Source organism: Ambystoma mexicanum (genome assembly GCF_040938575.1).
Source record: "Ambystoma mexicanum isolate Mex_15411 chromosome 12 unlocalized genomic scaffold, UKY_AmexF1_1 Mex_chr12_unloc.1, whole genome shotgun sequence".
Taxonomy (NCBI): domain Eukaryota; kingdom Metazoa; phylum Chordata; class Amphibia; order Caudata; family Ambystomatidae; genus Ambystoma; species Ambystoma mexicanum.
In genome coordinates, this window is record NW_027182322.1 from 14566673 (window position 1) to 14588011 (window position 21339).

A 21339-nucleotide genomic window follows, 5' to 3' on the forward strand; every position below is an offset into this window, starting at 1 on the left:
TGCTCAAAGGGCCATCTAGTGGATAGAGATCATATGACAGTCAAAAAGAGAAACAAGTGGAAATGCCCCGGGTCCTCATACATGCAAAGCATGCGCTCTACCACTGAGCTACACCCCCGCTGAGAGGACACTTCCTCATCACACCTAGAAGCTTCAGGAGGGAGTGGGCTAAGTAAGGAAAGGGGTTTGCAGTAGTGCATATGAAAAAACATGACAGCTGCCAAATTACATCTTACTACTTACAATGACAAAGTTAAAGCGCCAGGTCGATCTCATCACGTTGGTGCCTGAGACATCACATAATGTGACACGGCCATCTCGGATAGATGCCCCAGATTTGAGAAGTGTAGTTATGGAGAAAAAATAAATATATATATATATATATATATATATATATATATATATATATATATATATATATATATGTATGTCTTCAAACACCAAAAATGAGATAGCACCATTTCGTGCAGGAATTCCTCCAGCCGAAAGCCCACAAATGTTGCTGGATAGACTGACACCTCTTTCGGATGTCCTTCTGTATTTGCTGGCTAGTGGAAAGCAACGTGGACCCACCACTCTATAGCTCTGCCGTCATGAGTGTCCATAGCACACTCGGCAGATGTCACTTCTCTAGGCAGACAAGCAGTGGAATTCTGCGGAAGGTCAATGGTGCTTCCATTGGTTTTGCCACTAGGCGATCCATTGCAGCCCTAGAATGAAGCATAACCCGCTGAATGCATTCAGGGTGTTCTGCGGTGGGAAAGGTCAGAGGGGGTGATAGTTGGTGAGCGTGCACAGCACCTCAGAATGACACCACTGCCTAGCAGGGGGACCGGTGGAGACACTATTCTCAGCCAATGCCCCTCTGTCTGAACGAGTCTGCCTTGTGTCGTCCCGGTAAGAGATCAGGCTAACAGGCTTCCAATGAAAAAAGCAGACATCACACTGAAGCATGGTGCACCGTGCATGTCCACAATCATCGGCTCCAAAGAGAAGACGTTCAGGAACAGGATTTAGTATGGCAAAAGAACACATCATCCTAATTCCTATGTACAGGATAAAAAGCCCACAATTGAGGAAAAATATCACATGGAGATGCCTGGGATCGAACCTGTGGCCTCATATTTCCCAAGTATGTGCTCTACCACTGAGTTACATCCCCACTGCCAGCAAGGAACTGTGAAATCTACCAGATGCTGGCTGGCTGCTTGGGACTAACAGCGCCCAGAACTGACGGTAACTGTCGAATTGGAGTTTCCAAATGGCAGACTTCATTTTAGAGCCACCTGTGTCTGGTTGTCCATAGAAACATGCAGAAAGGCTGCCCCCCCATGCAATTCCCCTGACCAACTAATGAAAAATATCAATATGTTCAAGACTTTTGCTTTTAGAAGCCAGAGATAGGCCCCAGCAGCAGAGCTGGTAGGATATTCCAGCTCAAAACTAACAAGTTACAGAACCTGATCGACTTAGGTTGACAACAGAGGCACATCTGTGGCCACATCCAGTGAAAACAAATTATTTTTAAAGCTAGCCATCATATGCTACAAAGGTACAATGGTGGAGCTATACATTCGGAACCAAAACAATCGACTGAAAAGAAACGCAAGGCAATGCGAATCCTTTCACGATTCTGCACCGTTAAAACTGTGGTGTGAAGGTTCTCTCTGTGCATTTCTATTTGTAGTGATTGTGAAGGCATACAGGATGTTGACACTGGCAGGGACGTAAACCTCAGTGATATATTATAGGCAGGTTTGCCATACGGGCACCAGCGTTTTCTCAGACAAATAGATACGAATGTCGATGATCCTATAATCATGGCCCGAGTTGCAGTGTGAAATACAAAATAACCGGGACAAAATCACACTGATGTTTATGCAAATGGAGATGCCGGGGATTGAACCCGGGACCTCATACATGCGAAGCATGCGCTCTACCACTGAGCTACATCCCCTCGGTGTGCGGTGGGCCTGTCCTGCAGACATCTTTTCCTGGGAGAATTCTTCCGGTTAAAATATGCTGCCAACTGAAGCACTAGCAAAAGACCAGGGAAAACGGGAGCAAGACTGGAAAAGCACATGGTCAGCTGAAGCAGTGTGCATTATGCTTCTCCATAAGAGATGACTTCCAGGGGAAGTATTCCACCAGAGGATTACCGTGCTCAAAGAGCCATCTAGTGGACAGAGACCATATGACAGTCAAAAAAAGGGAAACAATTGGAGATGCCAGGGATTGGACCCAGGGCCTCATCCATGCAAAGCAAGTGCTCTACCACTGAGCTACATCCCCTTGGTATGCAGTGTGTCTGTCCCGCAGACATAATTTTCAGGGAGAACTCTTCTGGTCAAAACATTCTGCCGAGTGAAGCACTAGCAAAAGAGCAGGGAAAACTGGAGCAAGAATGGAAAACCTCATGGTCACACTGAAGCAGTGTGCATTTTGCTTCTCCATAAGAGATGACTTCCAGGGGAAGATTTCCACCAGAGGATTACTGTGCTCAAAGGGCCATCTAGTGGATAGAGATCATATGACAGTCAAAAAGAGAAACAAGTGGAAATGCCCCAGGTCCTCATACATGCAAAGCATGCGCTCTACCACTGAGCTACATCCCCGCTGAGAGGACACTTCCTCATCACACCTAAAAGCTTCAGGAGGGAGTGGGCTAAGTAAGGAAAGGGGTTTGCAGTAGTGCATATGAAAAAACATGACAACTGCCAAATTACATCTTACTACTTACAATGACAAAGTTAAAGCGCCAGGTCGATCTCATCACGTTGGTGCCTGAGACATCACATAATGTGACACAGCCATCTCGGATAGATGCCCCAGATTTGAGAAGTGTAGTTATGGAGAAAAAATAAATATATATATATATATATATGTATGTCTTCAAACACCAAAAATGAGATAGCACCATTTCGCGCAGGAATTCCTCCAGCCGAAAGCCCACAAATGTTGCTGGATAGACTGACACCTCTTTCGGATGTCCTTCTGTATTTGCTGGCTAGTGGAAAGCAACGTGGACCCACCACTCTATAGCTCTGCCGTCATGAGTGTCCCTAGCACACTCGGCAGATGTCGCTTCTCTAGGCAGACAAGCAGTGGAATTCTGCGGAAGTCAATGGTGCTTCCATTGGTTTTGCCACTAGGCGATCCATTGCAGCCCTAGAATGAAGCATAACCCGCTGAATGCATTCAGGGTGTTCTGCGGTGGGAAAGGTCAGAGGGGGTGATAGTTGGTGAGCGTGCACAGCACCTCAGAATGATACCACTGCCTAGCAGGGGGACCGGTGGAGACACTATTTTCAGCCAATGCCCCTCTGTCTGAACGAGTCTGCCTTGTGTCATCCCGGTAAGAGATCAGGCTAACAGGCTTCCAATGAAAAAAGCAGACATCACACTGAAGCATGGTGCACCGTGCATGTCCACAATCATCGGCTCCAAAGGAAAGACGTTCAGCAACAGGATTTAGTATGGCAAAAGAACACATCATCCTAATTCCCATGTACAGGAAAAAGCCAACACTTGAGGAAACATATCATATGGAGATGCCGGGGATCGAACCTGTGGCCTCATACTTCCAAAGCATGTGCTCTACCACTGAGTTACAGCCCTGCTGCCAGCAAAGACCTATGAAATCTACCAGATACTGGCTGGCTGCTTGGGACTAACAGCGCCCAGAACTGATGGTAACTGTCGAATTGGAGTTTCCAAATGGCGGACTTCATTTTAGAGCCACCTGTGTCTGGTTGTCCATAGAAACATGCAGAAAAGCTGCCCCCCCTGTAATCCCCCTGATCAACTTATGAAAAATATCAATATGTTCAAGGCTTTTGCTTTTAGAAGCCGAAGATAGGCCCCCAGCAGCAGAGCTGGTAGCATATTCCAGCTCAAAACTAACAAGTTACAGAACCTGATCAACTTAGGTTGACAACAGAGGTACATATGTGGCCACATCCAGTGAAAACAAATTATTTTTAAAGCTAGCCATCATATGCTACAAAGGTACAATGGTGGAGCTATCCATTCGGAACCAAAACAATCGACTGAAAAGAAACGCAAGGCAATGCCAATCCTTTCACGATTCTGCACGGTTAAAACTGTGGTGTGATGGTACTCTCTGTGCATTTCTATTTGTAGTGATTGTGAAGGCATACAGGATGTTGACACTGGCAGGGACGCAAACCTCACTGATATATTACAGGCAGGTTTGCGATACGGGCACCAGCGTTTTCTCAGACAAATAGATATGAATGTCGATGATCCTATAATCATGGCCCGAGTTGCAGTGTGAAATACAAAATAACCGGGACAAAATCACACTGATGTTTATGCAAATGGAGATGTCGGGGACTGAACCCGGGACCTCATACATGCGAAGCATGTGCTCTACCACTGAGCTACATCCCCTCGGTGTGTGGTGAGTCTGTCCTGCAGACATCTTTTCCTGGGAGAATTCTTCTGGTCAAAATATGCTGCCAACTGAAGCACTAGCAAAAGACCAGGGAAAACGGGAGCAAGACTGGAAAAGCACATGGTCACACTGAAGCAGTGTGCATTATGCTTCTCCATAAGAGATGACTTCCAGGGGAAGTATTCCACCAGAGGATTACCGTGATCAAAGAGCCATCTAGTGGACAGAGACCATATGACAGTCAAAAAAAGGGAAACAATTGGAGATGCCAGGGATTGGACCCGGGGCCTCATACATGCAAAGCAAGTGCTCTACCACTGAGCTACATCCCCTCGGTATGCAGTGTGTCTGTCCTGCAGACATAATTTTCAGGGAGAACTCTTCTGGTCAAAACATTCTGCCGAGTGAAGCACTAGCAAAAGAGCAGGGAAAACTGGAGCAAGAATGGAAAACCTCATGGTCACACTGAAGCAGTGTGCATTTTGCTTCTCCATAAGAGATGACTTCCAAGGGAAGATTTCCACCAGAGGATTACTGTGCTCAAAGGGCCATCTAGTGGATAGAGATCATATGACAGTCAAAAAGAGAAACAAGTGGAAATGCCCCGGGTCCTCATACATGCAAAGCATGCGCTCTACCACTGAGCTACACCCCCGCTGAGAGGACACTTCCTCATCACACCTAGAAGCTTCAGGAGGGAGTGGGCTAAGTAAGGAAAGGGGTTTGCAGTAGTGCATATGAAAAAACATGACAGCTGCCAAATTACATCTTACTACTTACAATGACAAAGTTAAAGCGCCAGGTCGATCTCATCACGTTGGTGCCTGAGACATCACATAATGTGACACGGCCATCTCGGATAGATGCCCCAGATTTGAGAAGTGTAGTTATGGAGAAAAAATAAATATATATATATATATATATATATATATATATATATATATGTATGTCTTCAAACACCAAAAATGAGATAGCACCATTTCGTGCAGGAATTCCTCCAGCCGAAAGCCCACAAATGTTGCTGGATAGACTGACACCTCTTTCGGATGTCCTTCTGTATTTGCTGGCTAGTGGAAAGCAACGTGGACCCACCACTCTATAGCTCTGCCGTCATGAGTGTCCATAGCACACTCGGCAGATGTCACTTCTCTAGGCAGACAAGCAGTGGAATTCTGCGGAAGGTCAATGGTGCTTCCATTGGTTTTGCCACTAGGCGATCCATTGCAGCCCTAGAATGAAGCATAACCCGCTGAATGCATTCAGGGTGTTCTGCGGTGGGAAAGGTCAGAGGGGGCGATAGTTGGTGAGCGTGCACAGCACCTCAGAATGACACCACTGCCTAGCAGGGGGACCGGTGGAGACACTATTCTCAGCCAATGCCCCTCTGTCTGAACGAGTCTGCCTTGTGTCGTCCCGGTAAGAGATCAGGCTAACAGGCTTCCAATGAAAAAAGCAGACATCACACTGAAGCATGGTGCACCGTGCATGTCCACAATCATCGGCTCCAAAGAGAAGACGTTCAGGAACAGGATTTAGTATGGCAAAAGAACACATCATCCTAATTCCTATGTACAGGATAAAAAGCCCACAATTGAGGAAAAATATCACATGGAGATGCCTGGGATCGAACCTGTGGCCTCATATTTCCCAAGTATGTGCTCTACCACTGAGTTACATCCCCACTGCCAGCAAGGAACTGTGAAATCTACCAGATGCTGGCTGGCTGCTTGGGACTAACAGCGCCCAGAACTGACGGTAACTGTCGAATTGGAGTTTCCAAATGGCAGACTTCATTTTAGAGCCACCTGTGTCTGGTTGTCCATAGAAACATGCAGAAAGGCTGCCCCCCCATGCAATTCCCCTGACCAACTAATGAAAAATATCAATATGTTCAAGACTTTTGCTTTTAGAAGCCAGAGATAGGCCCCAGCAGCAGAGCTGGTAGGATATTCCAGCTCAAAACTAACAAGTTACAGAACCTGATCGACTTAGGTTGACAACAGAGGCACATCTGTGGCCACATCCAGTGAAAACAAATTATTTTTAAAGCTAGCCATCATATGCTACAAAGGTACAATGGTGGAGCTATACATTCGGAACCAAAACAATCGACTGAAAAGAAACGCAAGGCAATGCGAATCCTTTCACGATTCTGCACCGTTAAAACTGTGGTGTGAAGGTTCTCTCTGTGCATTTCTATTTGTAGTGATTGTGAAGGCATACAGGATGTTGACACTGGCAGGGACGTAAACCTCAGTGATATATTATAGGCAGGTTTGCCATACGGGCACCAGCGTTTTCTCAGACAAATAGATATGAATGTCGATGATCCTATAATCATGGCCCGAGTTGCAGTGTGAAATACAAAATAACCGGGACAAAATCACACTGATGTTTATGCAAATGGAGATGCCGGGGATTGAACCCGGGACCTCATACATGCGAAGCATGCGCTCTACCACTGAGCTACATCCCCTCGGTGTGCGGTGGGCCTGTCCTGCAGACATCTTTTCCTGGGAGAATTCTTCCGGTTAAAATATGCTGCCAACTGAAGCACTAGCAAAAGACCAGGGAAAACGGGAGCAAGACTGGAAAAGCACATGGTCAGCTGAAGCAGTGTGCATTATGCTTCTCCATAAGAGATGACTTCCAGGGGAAGTATTCCACCAGAGGATTACCGTGCTCAAAGAGCCATCTAGTGGACAGAGACCATATGACAGTCAAAAAAAGGGAAACAATTGGAGATGCCAGGGATTGGACCCAGGGCCTCATCCATGCAAAGCAAGTGCTCTACCACTGAGCTACATCCCCTTGGTATGCAGTGTGTCTGTCCCGCAGACATAATTTTCAGGGAGAACTCTTCTGGTCAAAACATTCTGCCGAGTGAAGCACTAGCAAAAGAGCAGGGAAAACTGGAGCAAGAATGGAAAACCTCATGGTCACACTGAAGCAGTGTGCATTTTGCTTCTCCATAAGAGATGACTTCCAGGGGAAGATTTCCACCAGAGGATTACTGTGCTCAAAGGGCCATCTAGTGGATAGAGATCATATGACAGTCAAAAAGAGAAACAAGTGGAAATGCCCCAGGTCCTCATACATGCAAAGCATGCGCTCTACCACTGAGCTACATCCCCGCTGAGAGGACACTTCCTCATCACACCTAAAAGCTTCAGGAGGGAGTGGGCTAAGTAAGGAAAGGGGTTTGCAGTAGTGCATATGAAAAAACATGACAACTGCCAAATTACATCTTACTACTTACAATGACAAAGTTAAAGCGCCAGGTCGATCTCATCACGTTGGTGCCTGAGACATCACATAATGTGACACAGCCATCTCGGATAGATGCCCCAGATTTGAGAAGTGTAGTTATGGAGAAAAAATAAATATATATATATATATATATGTATGTCTTCAAACACCAAAAATGAGATAGCACCATTTCGCGCAGGAATTCCTCCAGCCGAAAGCCCACAAATGTTGCTGGATAGACTGACACCTCTTTCGGATGTCCTTCTGTATTTGCTGGCTAGTGGAAAGCAACGTGGACCCACCACTCTATAGCTCTGCCGTCATGAGTGTCCCTAGCACACTCGGCAGATGTCGCTTCTCTAGGCAGACAAGCAGTGGAATTCTGCGGAAGTCAATGGTGCTTCCATTGGTTTTGCCACTAGGCGATCCATTGCAGCCCTAGAATGAAGCATAACCCGCTGAATGCATTCAGGGTGTTCTGCGGTGGGAAAGGTCAGAGGGGGTGATAGTTGGTGAGCGTGCACAGCACCTCAGAATGATACCACTGCCTAGCAGGGGGACCGGTGGAGACACTATTTTCAGCCAATGCCCCTCTGTCTGAACGAGTCTGCCTTGTGTCATCCCGGTAAGAGATCAGGCTAACAGGCTTCCAATGAAAAAAGCAGACATCACACTGAAGCATGGTGCACCGTGCATGTCCACAATCATCGGCTCCAAAGAGAAGACGTTCAGCAACAGGATTTAGTATGGCAAAAGAACACATCATCCTAATTCCCATGTACAGGAAAAAGCCAACACTTGAGGAAACATATCATATGGAGATGCCGGGGATCGAACCTGTGGCCTCATACTTCCAAAGCATGTGCTCTACCACTGAGTTACAGCCCTGCTGCCAGCAAAGACCTATGAAATCTACCAGATACTGGCTGGCTGCTTGGGACTAACAGCGCCCAGAACTGATGGTAACTGTCGAATTGGAGTTTCCAAATGGCGGACTTCATTTTAGAGCCACCTGTGTCTGGTTGTCCATAGAAACATGCAGAAAAGCTGCCCCCCCTGTAATCCCCCTGATCAACTTATGAAAAATATCAATATGTTCAAGGCTTTTGCTTTTAGAAGCCGAAGATAGGCCCCCAGCAGCAGAGCTGGTAGCATATTCCAGCTCAAAACTAACAAGTTACAGAACCTGATCAACTTAGGTTGACAACAGAGGTACATATGTGGCCACATCCAGTGAAAACAAATTATTTTTAAAGCTAGCCATCATATGCTACAAAGGTACAATGGTGGAGCTATCCATTCGGAACCAAAACAATCGACTGAAAAGAAACGCAAGGCAATGCCAATCCTTTCACGATTCTGCACGGTTAAAACTGTGGTGTGATGGTACTCTCTGTGCATTTCTATTTGTAGTGATTGTGAAGGCATACAGGATGTTGACACTGGCAGGGACGCAAACCTCACTGATATATTACAGGCAGGTTTGCGATACGGGCACCAGCGTTTTCTCAGACAAATAGATATGAATGTCGATGATCCTATAATCATGGCCCGAGTTGCAGTGTGAAATACAAAATAACCGGGACAAAATCACACTGATGTTTATGCAAATGGAGATGTCGGGGACTGAACCCGGGACCTCATACATGCGAAGCATGTGCTCTACCACTGAGCTACATCCCCTCGGTGTGTGGTGAGTCTGTCCTGCAGACATCTTTTCCTGGGAGAATTCTTCTGGTCAAAATATGCTGCCAACTGAAGCACTAGCAAAAGACCAGGGAAAACGGGAGCAAGACTGGAAAAGCACATGGTCACACTGAAGCAGTGTGCATTATGCTTCTCCATAAGAGATGACTTCCAGGGGAAGTATTCCACCAGAGGATTACCGTGATCAAAGAGCCATCTAGTGGACAGAGACCATATGACAGTCAAAAAAAGGGAAACAATTGGAGATGCCAGGGATTGGACCCGGGGCCTCATACATGCAAAGCAAGTGCTCTACCACTGAGCTACATCCCCTCGGTATGCAGTGTGTCTGTCCTGCAGACATAATTTTCAGGGAGAACTCTTCTGGTCAAAACATTCTGCCGAGTGAAGCACTAGCAAAAGAGCAGGGAAAACTGGAGCAAGAATGGAAAACCTCATGGTCATACTGAAGCAGTGTGCATTTTGCTTCTCCATAAGAGATGACTTCCAAGGGAAGATTTCCACCAGAGGATTACTGTGCTCAAAGGGCCATCTAGTGGATAGAGATCATATGACAGTCAAAAAGAGAAACAAGTGGAAATGCCCCGGGTCCTCATACATGCAAAGCAGGCGCTCTACCACTGAGCTACACCCCCGCTGAGAGGACACTTCCTCATCACACCTAGAAGCTTCAGGAGGGAGTGGGCTAAGTAAGGAAAGGGGTTTGCAGTAGTGCATATGAAAAAACATGACAGCTGCCAAATTACATCTTACTACTTACAATGACAAAGTTAAAGCGCCAGGTCGATCTCATCACGTTGGTGCCTGAGACATCACATAATGTGACACGGCCATCTCGGATAGATGCCCCAGATTTGAGAAGTGTAGTTATGGAGAAAAAATATATATATATATATATATATATATATATATATATATATATATATATATATATGTATGTCTTCAAACACCAAAAATGAGATAGCACCATTTCGTGCAGGAATTCCTCCAGCCGAAAGCCCACAAATGTTGCTGGATAGACTGACACCTCTTTCGGATGTCCTTCTGTATTTGCTGGCTAGTGGAAAGCAACGTGGACCCACCACTCTATAGCTCTGCCGTCATGAGTGTCCATAGCACACTCGGCAGATGTCGCTTCTCTAGGCAGACAAGCAGTGGAATTCTGCGGAAGGTCAATGGTGCTTCCATTGGTTTTGCCACTAGGCGATCCATTGCAGCCCTAGAATGAAGCATAACCCGCTGAATGCATTCAGGGTGTTCTGCGGTGGGAAAGGTCAGAGGGGGTGATAGTTGGTGAGCGTGCACAGCACCTCAGAATGACACCACTGCCTAGCAGGGGGACCGGTGGAGACACTATTCTCAGCCAATGCCCCTCTGTCTGAACGAGTCTGCCTTGTGTCGTCCCGGTAAGAGATCAGGCTAACAGGCTTCCAATGAAAAAAGCAGACATCACACTGAAGCATGGTGCACCGTGCATGTCCACAATCATCGGCTCCAAAGAGAAGACGTTCAGGAACAGGATTTAGTATGGCAAAAGAACACATCATCCTAATTCCTATGTACAGGATAAAAAGCCCACAATTGAGGAAAAATATCACATGGAGATGCCTGGGATCGAACCTGTGGCCTCATATTTCCCAAGTATGTGCTCTACCACTGAGTTACATCCCCACTGCCAGCAAGGAACTGTGAAGTCTACCAGATGCTGGCTGGCTGCTTGGGACTAACAGCGCCCAGAACTGACGGTAACTGTCGAATTGGAGTTTCCAAATGGCAGACTTCATTTTAGAGCCACCTGTGTCTGGTTGTCCATAGAAACATGCAGAAAGGCTGCCCCCCCATGCAATTCCCCTGACCAACTAATGAAAAATATCAATATGTTCAAGACTTTTGCTTTTAGAAGCCAGAGATAGGCCCCAGCAGCAGAGCTGGTAGGATATTCCAGCTCAAAACTAACAAGTTACAGAACCTGATCGACTTAGGTTGACAACAGAGGCACATCTGTGGCCACATCCAGTGAAAACAAATTATTTTTAAAGCTAGCCATCATATGCTACAAAGGTACAATGGTGGAGCTATACATTCGGAACCAAAACAATCGACTGAAAAGAAACGCAAGGCAATGCGAATCCTTTCACGATTCTGCACCGTTAAAACTGTGGTGTGAAGGTTCTCTCTGTGCATTTCTATTTGTAGTGATTGTGAAGGCATACAGGATGTTGACACTGGCAGGGACGTAAACCTCAGTGATATATTATAGGCAGGTTTGCCATACGGGCACCAGCGTTTTCTCAGACAAATAGATATGAATGTCGATGATCCTATAATCATGGCCCGAGTTGCAGTGTGAAATACAAAATAACCGGGACAAAATCACACTGATGTTTATGCAAATGGAGATACCGGGGATTGAACCCGGGACCTCATACATGCGAAGCATGCGCTCTACCACTGAGCTACATCCCCTCGGTGTGCGGTGGGCCTGTCCTGCAGACATCTTTTCCTGGGAGAATTCTTCCGGTTAAAATATGCTGCCAACTGAAGCACTAGCAAAAGACCAGGGAAAACGGGAGCAAGACTGGAAAAGCACATGGTCAGCTGAAGCAGTGTGCATTATGCTTCTCCATAAGAGATGACTTCCAGGGGAAGTATTCCACCAGAGGATTACCGTGCTCAAAGAGCCATCTAGTGGACAGAGACCATATGACAGTCAAAAAAAGGGAAACAATTGGAGATGCCAGGGATTGGACCCAGGGCCTCATCCATGCAAAGCAAGTGCTCTACCACTGAGCTACATCCCCTTGGTATGCAGTGTGTCTGTCCCGCAGACATAATTTTCAGGGAGAACTCTTCTGGTCAAAACATTCTGCCGAGTGAAGCACTAGCAAAAGAGCAGGGAAAACTGGAGCAAGAATGGAAAACCTCATGGTCACACTGAAGCAGTGTGCATTTTGCTTCTCCATAAGAGATGACTTCCAGGGGAAGATTTCCACCAGAGGATTACTGTGCTCAAAGGGCCATCTAGTGGATAGAGATCATATGACAGTCAAAAAGAGAAACAAGTGGAAATGCCCCAGGTCCTCATACATGCAAAGCATGCGCTCTACCACTGAGCTACATCCCCGCTGAGAGGACACTTCCTCATCACACCTAAAAGCTTCAGGAGGGAGTGGGCTAAGTAAGGAAAGGGGTTTGCAGTAGTGCATATGAAAAAACATGACAACTGCCAAATTACATCTTACTACTTACAATGACAAAGTTAAAGCGCCAGGTCGATCTCATCACGTTGGTGCCTGAGACATCACATAATGTGACACAGCCATCTCGGATAGATGCCCCAGATTTGAGAAGTGTAGTTATGGAGAAAAAATAAATATATATATATATATATATGTATGTCTTCAAACACCAAAAATGAGATAGCACCATTTCGCGCAGGAATTCCTCCAGCCGAAAGCCCACAAATGTTGCTGGATAGACTGACACCTCTTTCGGATGTCCTTCTGTATTTGCTGGCTAGTGGAAAGCAACGTGGACCCACCACTCTATAGCTCTGCCGTCATGAGTGTCCCTAGCACACTCGGCAGATGTCGCTTCTCTAGGCAGACAAGCAGTGGAATTCTGCGGAAGTCAATGGTGCTTCCATTGGTTTTGCCACTAGGCGATCCATTGCAGCCCTAGAATGAAGCATAACCCGCTGAATGCATTCAGGGTGTTCTGCGGTGGGAAAGGTCAGAGGGGGTGATAGTTGGTGAGCGTGCACAGCACCTCAGAATGATACCACTGCCTAGCAGGGGGACCGGTGGAGACACTATTTTCAGCCAATGCCCCTCTGTCTGAACGAGTCTGCCTTGTGTCATCCCGGTAAGAGATCAGGCTAACAGGCTTCCAATGAAAAAAGCAGACATCACACTGAAGCATGGTGCACCGTGCATGTCCACAATCATCGGCTCCAAAGAGAAGACGTTCAGCAACAGGATTTAGTATGGCAAAAGAACACATCATCCTAATTCCCATGTACAGGAAAAAGCCAACACTTGAGGAAACATATCATATGGAGATGCCGGGGATCGAACCTGTGGCCTCATACTTCCAAAGCATGTGCTCTACCACTGAGTTACAGCCCTGCTGCCAGCAAAGACCTATGAAATCTACCAGATACTGGCTGGCTGCTTGGGACTAACAGCGCCCAGAACTGATGGTAACTGTCGAATTGGAGTTTCCAAATGGCGGACTTCATTTTAGAGCCACCTGTGTCTGGTTGTCCATAGAAACATGCAGAAAAGCTGCCCCCCCTGTAATCCCCCTGATCAACTTATGAAAAATATCAATATGTTCAAGGCTTTTGCTTTTAGAAGCCGAAGATAGGCCCCCAGCAGCAGAGCTGGTAGCATATTCCAGCTCAAAACTAACAAGTTACAGAACCTGATCAACTTAGGTTGACAACAGAGGTACATATGTGGCCACATCCAGTGAAAACAAATTATTTTTAAAGCTAGCCATCATATGCTACAAAGGTACAATGGTGGAGCTATCCATTCGGAACCAAAACAATCGACTGAAAAGAAACGCAAGGCAATGCCAATCCTTTCACGATTCTGCACGGTTAAAACTGTGGTGTGATGGTACTCTCTGTGCATTTCTATTTGTAGTGATTGTGAAGGCATACAGGATGTTGACACTGGCAGGGACGCAAACCTCACTGATATATTACAGGCAGGTTTGCGATACGGGCACCAGCGTTTTCTCAGACAAATAGATATGAATGTCGATGATCCTATAATCATGGCCCGAGTTGCAGTGTGAAATACAAAATAACCGGGACAAAATCACACTGATGTTTATGCAAATGGAGATGTCGGGGACTGAACCCGGGACCTCATACATGCGAAGCATGTGCTCTACCACTGAGCTACATCCCCTCGGTGTGTGGTGAGTCTGTCCTGCAGACATCTTTTCCTGGGAGAATTCTTCTGGTCAAAATATGCTGCCAACTGAAGCACTAGCAAAAGACCAGGGAAAACGGGAGCAAGACTGGAAAAGCACATGGTCACACTGAAGCAGTGTGCATTATGCTTCTCCATAAGAGATGACTTCCAGGGGAAGTATTCCACCAGAGGATTACCGTGATCAAAGAGCCATCTAGTGGACAGAGACCATATGACAGTCAAAAAAAGGGAAACAATTGGAGATGCCAGGGATTGGACCCGGGGCCTCATACATGCAAAGCAAGTGCTCTACCACTGAGCTACATCCCCTCGGTATGCAGTGTGTCTGTCCTGCAGACATAATTTTCAGGGAGAACTCTTCTGGTCAAAACATTCTGCCGAGTGAAGCACTAGCAAAAGAGCAGGGAAAACTGGAGCAAGAATGGAAAACCTCATGGTCACACTGAAGCAGTGTGCATTTTGCTTCTCCATAAGAGATGACTTCCAAGGGAAGATTTCCACCAGAGGATTACTGTGCTCAAAGGGCCATCTAGTGGATAGAGATCATATGACAGTCAAAAAGAGAAACAAGTGGAAATGCCCCGGGTCCTCATACATGCAAAGCATGCGCTCTACCACTGAGCTACACCCCCGCTGAGAGGACACTTCCTCATCACACCTAGAAGCTTCAGGAGGGAGTGGGCTAAGTAAGGAAAGGGGTTTGCAGTAGTGCATATGAAAAAACATGACAGCTGCCAAATTACATCTTACTACTTACAATGACAAAGTTAAAGCGCCAGGTCGATCTCATCACGTTGGTGCCTGAGACATCACATAATGTGACACGGCCATCTCGGATAGATGCCCCAGATTTGAGAAGTGTAGTTATGGAGAAAAAATAAATATATATATATATATATATATATATATATATATATATATGTATGTCTTCAAACACCAAAAATGAGATAGCACCATTTCGTGCAGGAATTCCTCCAGCCGAAAGCCCACAAATGTTGCTGGATAGACTGACACCTCTTTCGGATGTCCTTCTGTATTTGCTGGCTAGTGGAAAGCAACGTGGACCCACCACTCTATAGCTCTGCCGTCATGAGTGTCCATAGCACACTCGGCAGATGTCACTTCTCTAGGCAGACAAGCAGTGGAATTCTGCGGAAGGTCAATGGTGCTTCCATTGGTTTTGCCACTAGGCGATCCATTGCAGCCCTAGAATGAAGCATAACCCGCTGAATGCATTCAGGGTGTTCTGCGGTGGGAAAGGTCAGAGGGGGCGATAGTTGGTGAGCGTGCACAGCACCTCAGAATGACACCACTGCCTAGCAGGGGGACCGGTGGAGACACTATTCTCAGCCAATGCCCCTCTGTCTGAACGAGTCTGCCTTGTGTCGTCCCGGTAAGAGATCAGGCTAACAGGCTTCCAATGAAAAAAGCAGACATCACACTGAAGCATGGTGCACCGTGCATGTCCACAATCATCGGCTCCAAAGAGAAGACGTTCAGGAACAGGATTTAGTATGGCAAAAGAACACATCATCCTAATTCCTATGTACAGGATAAAAAGCCCACAATTGAGGAAAAATATCACATGGAGATGCCTGGGATCGAACCTGTGGCCTCATATTTCCCAAGTATGTGCTCTACCACTGAGTTACATCCCCACTGCCAGCAAGGAACTGTGAAATCTACCAGATGCTGGCTGGCTGCTTGGGACTAACAGCGCCCAGAACTGACGGTAACTGTCGAATTGGAGTTTCCAAATGGCAGACTTCATTTTAGAGCCACCTGTGTCTGGTTGTCCATAGAAACATGCAGAAAGGCTGCCCCCCCATGCAATTCCCCTGACCAACTAATGAAAAATATCAATATGTTCAAGACTTTTGCTTTTAGAAGCCAGAGATAGGCCCCAGCAGCAGAGCTGGTAGGATATTCCAGCTCAAAACTAACAAGTTACAGAACCTGATCGACTTAGGTTGACAACAGAGGCACATCTGTGGCCACATCCAGTGAAAACAAATTATTTTTAAAGCTAGCCATCATATGCTACAAAGGTACAATGGTGGAGCTATACATTCGGAACCAAAACAATCGACTGAAAAGAAACGCAAGGCAATGCGAATCCTTTCACGATTCTGCACCGTTAAAACTGTGGTGTGAAGGTTCTCTCTGTGCATTTCTATTTGTAGTGATTGTGAAGGCATACAGGATGTTGACACTGGCAGGGACGTAAACCTCAGTGATATATTATAGGCAGGTTTGCCATACGGGCACCAGCGTTTTCTCAGACAAATAGATATGAATGTCGATGATCCTATAATCATGGCCCGAGTTGCAGTGTGAAATACAAAATAACCGGGACAAAATCACACTGATGTTTATGCAAATGGAGATGCCGGGGATTGAACCCGGGACCTCATACATGCGAAGCATGCGCTCTACCACTGAGCTACATCCCCTCGGTGTGCGGTGGGCCTGTCCTGCAGACATCTTTTCCTGGGAGAATTCTTCCGGTTAAAATATGCTGCCAACTGAAGCACTAGCAAAAGACCAGGGAAAACGGGAGCAAGACTGGAAAAGCACATGGTCAGCTGAAGCAGTGTGCATTATGCTTCTCCATAAGAGATGACTTCCAGGGGAAGTATTCCACCAGAGGATTACCGTGCTCAAAGAGCCATCTAGTGGACAGAGACCATATGACAGTCAAAAAAAGGGAAACAATTGGAGATGCCAGGGATTGGACCCAGGGCCTCATCCATGCAAAGCAAGTGCTCTACCACTGAGCTACATCCCCTTGGTATGCAGTGTGTCTGTCCCGCAGACATAATTTTCAGGGAGAACTCTTCTGGTCAAAACATTCTGCCGAGTGAAGCACTAGCAAAAGAGCAGGGAAAACTGGAGCAAGAATGGAAAACCTCATGGTCACACTGAAGCAGTGTGCATTTTGCTTCTCCATAAGAGATGACTTCCAGGGGAAGATTTCCACCAGAGGATTACTGTGCTCAAAGGGCCATCTAGTGGATAGAGATCATATGACAGTCAAAAAGAGAAACAAGTGGAAATGCCCCAGGTCCTCATACATGCAAAGCATGCGCTCTACCACTGAGCTACATCCCCGCTGAGAGGACACTTCCTCATCACACCTAAAAGCTTCAGGAGGGAGTGGGCTAAGTAAGGAAAGGGGTTTGCAGTAGTGCATATGAAAAAACATGACAACTGCCAAATTACATCTTACTACTTACAATGACAAAGTTAAAGCGCCAGGTCGATCTCATCACGTTGGTGCCTGAGACATCACATAATGTGACACAGCCATCTCGGATAGATGCCCCAGATTTGAGAAGTGTAGTTATGGAGAAAAAATAAATATATATATATATATATATGTATGTCTTCAAACACCAAAAATGAGATAGCACCATTTCGCGCAGGAATTCCTCCAGCCGAAAGCCCACAAATGTTGCTGGATAGACTGACACCTCTTTCGGATGTCCTTCTGTATTTGCTGGCTAGTGGAAAGCAACGTGGACCCACCACTCTATAGCTCTGCCGTCATGAGTGTCCCTAGCACACTCGGCAGATGTCGCTTCTCTAGGCAGACAAGCAGTGGAATTCTGCGGAAGTCAATGGTGCTTCCATTGGTTTTGCCACTAGGCGATCCATTGCAGCCCTAGAATGAAGCATAACCCGCTGAATGCATTCAGGGTGTTCTGCGGTGGGAAAGGTCAGAGGGGGTGATAGTTGGTGAGCGTGCACAGCACCTCAGAATGATACCACTGCCTAGCAGGGGGACCGGTGGAGACACTATTTTCAGCCAATGCCCCTCTGTCTGAACGAGTCTGCCTTGTGTCATCCCGGTAAGAGATCAGGCTAACAGGCTTCCAATGAAAAAAGCAGACATCACACTGAAGCATGGTGCACCGTGCATGTCCACAATCATCGGCTCCAAAGAGAAGACGTTCAGCAACAGGATTTAGTATGGCAAAAGAACACATCATCCTAATTCCCATGTACAGGAAAAAGCCAACACTTGAGGAAACATATCATATGGAGATGCCGGGGATCGAACCTGTGGCCTCATACTTCCAAAGCATGTGCTCTACCACTGAGTTACAGCCCTGCTGCCAGCAAAGACCTATGAAATCTACCAGATACTGGCTGGCTGCTTGGGACTAACAGCGCCCAGAACTGATGGTAACTGTCGAATTGGAGTTTCCAAATGGCGGACTTCATTTTAGAGCCACCTGTGTCTGGTTGTCCATAGAAACATGCAGAAAAGCTGCCCCCCCTGTAATCCCCCTGATCAACTTATGAAAAATATCAATATGTTCAAGGCTTTTGCTTTTAGAAGCCGAAGATAGGCCCCCAGCAGCAGAGCTGGTAGCATATTCCAGCTCAAAACTAACAAGTTACAGAACCTGATCAACTTAGGTTGACAACAGAGGTACATATGTGGCCACATCCAGTGAAAACAAATTATTTTTAAAGCTAGCCATCATATGCTACAAAGGTACAATGGTGGAGCTATCCATTCGGAACCAAAACAATCGACTGAAAAGAAACGCAAGGCAATGCCAATCCTTTCACGATTCTGCACGGTTAAAACTGTGGTGTGATGGTACTCTCTGTGCATTTCTATTTGTAGTGATTGTGAAGGCATACAGGATGTTGACACTGGCAGGGACGCAAACCTCACTGATATATTACAGGCAGGTTTGCGATACGGGCACCAGCGTTTTCTCAGACAAATAGATATGAATGTCGATGATCCTATAATCATGGCCCGAGTTGCAGTGTGAAATACAAAATAACCGGGACAAAATCACACTGATGTTTATGCAAATGGAGATGTCGGGGACTGAACCCGGGACCTCATACATGCGAAGCATGTGCTCTACCACTGAGCTACATCCCCTCGGTGTGTGGTGAGTCTGTCCTGCAGACATCTTTTCCTGGGAGAATTCTTCTGGTCAAAATATGCTGCCAACTGAAGCACTAGCAAAAGACCAGGGAAAACGGGAGCAAGACTGGAAAAGCACATGGTCACACTGAAGCAGTGTGCATTATGCTTCTCCATAAGAGATGACTTCCAGGGGAAGTATTCCACCAGAGGATTACCGTGATCAAAGAGCCATCTAGTGGACAGAGACCATATGACAGTCAAAAAAAGGGAAACAATTGGAGATGCCAGGGATTGGACCCGGGGCCTCATACATGCAAAGCAAGTGCTCTACCACTGAGCTACATCCCCTCGGTATGCAGTGTGTCTGTCCTGCAGACATAATTTTCAGGGAGAACTCTTCTGGTCAAAACATTCTGCCGAGTGAAGCACTAGCAAAAGAGCAGGGAAAACTGGAGCAAGAATGGAAAACCTCATGGTCATACTGAAGCAGTGTGCATTTTGCTTCTCCATAAGAGATGACTTCCAAGGGAAGATTTCCACCAGAGGATTACTGTGCTCAAAGGGCCATCTAGTGGATAGAGATCATATGACAGTCAAAAAGAGAAACAAGTGGAAATGCCCCGGGTCCTCATACATGCAAAGCAGGCGCTCTACCACTGAGCTACACCCCCGCTGAGAGGACACTTCCTCATCACACCTAGAAGCTTCAGGAGGGAGTGGGCTAAGTAAGGAAAGGGGTTTGCAGTAGTGCATATGAAAAAACATGACAGCTGCCAAATTACATCTTACTACTTACAATGACAAAGTTAAAGCGCCAGGTCGATCTCATCACGTTGGTGCCTGAGACATCACATAATGTGACACGGCCATCTCGGATAGATGCCCCAGATTTGAGAAGTGTAGTTATGGAGAAAAAATATATATATATATATATATATATATATATATATATATATATATATATATATATGTATGTCTTCAAACACCAAAAATGAGATAGCACCATTTCGTGCAGGAATTCCTCCAGCCGAAAGCCCACAAATGTTGCTGGATAGACTGACACCTCTTTCGGATGTCCTTCTGTATTTGCTGGCTAGTGGAAAGCAACGTGGACCCACCACTCTATAGCTCTGCCGTCATGAGTGTCCATAGCACACTCGGCAGATGTCGCTTCTCTAGGCAGACAAGCAGTGGAATTCTGCGGAAGGTCAATGGTGCTTCCATTGGTTTTGCCACTAGGCGATCCATTGCAGCCCTAGAATGAAGCATAACCCGCTGAATGCATTCAGGGTGTTCTGCGGTGGGAAAGGTCAGAGGGGGTGATAGTTGGTGAGCGTGCACAGCACCTCAGAATGACACCACTGCCTAGCAGGGGGACCGGTGGAGACACTATTCTCAGCCAATGCCCCTCTGTCTGAACGAGTCTGCCTTGTGTCGTCCCGGTAAGAGATCAGGCTAACAGGCTTCCAATGAAAAAAGCAGACATCACACTGAAGCATGGTGCACCGTGCATGTCCACAATCATCGGCTCCAAAGAGAAGACGTTCAGGAACAGGATTTAGTATGGCAAAAGAACACATCATCCTAATTCCTATGTACAGGATAAAAAGCCCACAATTGAGGAAAAATATCACATGGAGATGCCTGGGATCGAACCTGTGGCCTCATATTTCCCAAGTATGTGCTCTACCACTGAGTTACATCCCCACTGCCAGCAAGGAACTGTGAAGTCTACCAGATGCTGGCTGGCTGCTTGGGACTAACAGCGCCCAGAACTGACGGTAACTGTCGAATTGGAGTTTCCAAATGGCAGACTTCATTTTAGAGCCACCTGTGTCTGGTTGTCCATAGAAACATGCAGAAAGGCTGCCCCCCCATGCAATTCCCCTGACCAACTAATGAAAAATATCAATATGTTCAAGACTTTTGCTTTTAGAAGCCAGAGATAGGCCCCAGCAGCAGAGCTGGTAGGATATTCCAGCTCAAAACTAACAAGTTACAGAACCTGATCGACTTAGGTTGACAACAGAGGCACATCTGTGGCCACATCCAGTGAAAACAAATTATTTTTAAAGCTAGCCATCATATGCTACAAAGGTACAATGGTGGAGCTATACATT

The 21339-nt window shown here is 46.3% G+C and overlaps 12 non-coding genes across 12 annotated transcripts; all 12 read right to left on the reverse strand.

The window, feature by feature from the left end:
* Nucleotides 1-1885: 1885 nt before the first annotated feature.
* Nucleotides 1886-1957, reverse strand: TRNAA-CGC (transfer RNA alanine (anticodon CGC)). Its single transcript has one exon. It is a non-coding gene; the product is annotated as a tRNA-Ala (tRNA).
* Nucleotides 1958-4341: 2384 nt separating this feature from the next.
* TRNAA-CGC (transfer RNA alanine (anticodon CGC)) lies at nt 4342-4413 on the reverse strand. Its single transcript has one exon. It is a non-coding gene; the product is annotated as a tRNA-Ala (tRNA).
* A 264-nt stretch (nt 4414-4677) lies between these two features.
* Nucleotides 4678-4749, reverse strand: TRNAA-UGC (transfer RNA alanine (anticodon UGC)). Its single transcript has one exon. It is a non-coding gene; the product is annotated as a tRNA-Ala (tRNA).
* A 2072-nt stretch (nt 4750-6821) lies between these two features.
* TRNAA-CGC (transfer RNA alanine (anticodon CGC)) lies at nt 6822-6893 on the reverse strand. The gene has a single exon. It is a non-coding gene; the product is annotated as a tRNA-Ala (tRNA).
* A 2384-nt stretch (nt 6894-9277) lies between these two features.
* Nucleotides 9278-9349, reverse strand: TRNAA-CGC (transfer RNA alanine (anticodon CGC)). Its single transcript has one exon. It is a non-coding gene; the product is annotated as a tRNA-Ala (tRNA).
* A 264-nt stretch (nt 9350-9613) lies between these two features.
* Nucleotides 9614-9685, reverse strand: TRNAA-UGC (transfer RNA alanine (anticodon UGC)). The gene has a single exon. It is a non-coding gene; the product is annotated as a tRNA-Ala (tRNA).
* A 2082-nt stretch (nt 9686-11767) lies between these two features.
* TRNAA-CGC (transfer RNA alanine (anticodon CGC)) lies at nt 11768-11839 on the reverse strand. Its single transcript has one exon. It is a non-coding gene; the product is annotated as a tRNA-Ala (tRNA).
* Nucleotides 11840-14223: 2384 nt separating this feature from the next.
* Nucleotides 14224-14295, reverse strand: TRNAA-CGC (transfer RNA alanine (anticodon CGC)). The gene has a single exon. It is a non-coding gene; the product is annotated as a tRNA-Ala (tRNA).
* A 264-nt stretch (nt 14296-14559) lies between these two features.
* On the reverse strand, nt 14560-14631 carry TRNAA-UGC (transfer RNA alanine (anticodon UGC)). Its single transcript has one exon. It is a non-coding gene; the product is annotated as a tRNA-Ala (tRNA).
* A 2072-nt stretch (nt 14632-16703) lies between these two features.
* Nucleotides 16704-16775, reverse strand: TRNAA-CGC (transfer RNA alanine (anticodon CGC)). Its single transcript has one exon. It is a non-coding gene; the product is annotated as a tRNA-Ala (tRNA).
* Nucleotides 16776-19159: 2384 nt separating this feature from the next.
* On the reverse strand, nt 19160-19231 carry TRNAA-CGC (transfer RNA alanine (anticodon CGC)). The gene has a single exon. It is a non-coding gene; the product is annotated as a tRNA-Ala (tRNA).
* Nucleotides 19232-19495: 264 nt separating this feature from the next.
* Nucleotides 19496-19567, reverse strand: TRNAA-UGC (transfer RNA alanine (anticodon UGC)). Its single transcript has one exon. It is a non-coding gene; the product is annotated as a tRNA-Ala (tRNA).
* Nucleotides 19568-21339: the final 1772 nt, after the last annotated feature.